This window comes from Bombus impatiens, unplaced genomic scaffold (genome assembly GCF_000188095.3).
Source record: "Bombus impatiens unplaced genomic scaffold, BIMP_2.2 scf_0011, whole genome shotgun sequence".
NCBI classification, from domain to species: domain Eukaryota; kingdom Metazoa; phylum Arthropoda; class Insecta; order Hymenoptera; family Apidae; genus Bombus; species Bombus impatiens.
Window position 1 is genome coordinate 662,760 of NT_176430.1, and position 1,046 is coordinate 663,805.

Consider the following 1,046-nt stretch of genomic DNA (forward strand, 5'->3'; position numbering starts at 1 on the left):
GAGGACATTCGGAAAGACCTGGGAATACCAACGGTCAAGGAGATTAACAAAAGTGCAAGAAGACAGGGAGAAAGAATAGCAACGCACCCAAACCGGCTGGCAGCGGGAACGGTCGACACATCAAGCATAAAAAGAAGATTAAAAAGGAAACACCCAACAGATCTCACAAAGGACATAACCTAACAAACACGTATTATCTGAGATGATTAAAGAAATAAATCAATCAAATTCAAAGATGGTATCCCACTGGGGGTAGCCATCCACATGTCGCTATCTCACTGGGGGTAGCCATCCACATGTTATAATACTATATCACTAAGCTATAATATTTTACCAAATGTCTTACTGGACAAATTGTAAAATGTAAATAAATAAATAAAAAAAAAATAAAAAAATAAAAAAAAATACGAATTCTCAAAACTCGGCCACGAAGTCATCAACGTAAGTAATATAAGGCATAGAGTCTCGAAAGACCCGTTATCCTTATTTTTCATAGACATAAAACAAAAGCCTAATAATAAGGAAATTTACAATATCAGTCGCCTAATGAACTCAATAGTAAAATTCGAACCACCGCTTGTGAAAAAAGAAATAGTGCAATGCAAAAGGTGCCAAAGGTACGATCACACGTAGAAATACTGCTACCATACCTTCCGCTGCGTTAAATGTGCAGGCACTCACTCCACTGACCAGTGCGCCAAATCACCGGTAACCCCAGCGAAATGCATCCACTGTCAAGGTGACCATCCTGCCAACTACAACTACAAAGGCTGCTCAGCCTATAAAACACTATACACAAACAGGTACCATAAACTCAGAGCAAAAGAGGTAACCATCCGAACACCCAGCCCGCCGAAACTCACGACTACCCCAATCCCCTCAACCAACCAAACATCCAGTCCTACCAAATTCACCACCACCTCAACCTCCTATGCCCAAGCAGTACAAGGCACGAGGTGGGTCCGAGGACACTACCTTGGGGTATGCCGGATTCTATTGGAAATGTTGCGGAAGTGGCGTCTAGGCATTTAACCATGAATTGTCTA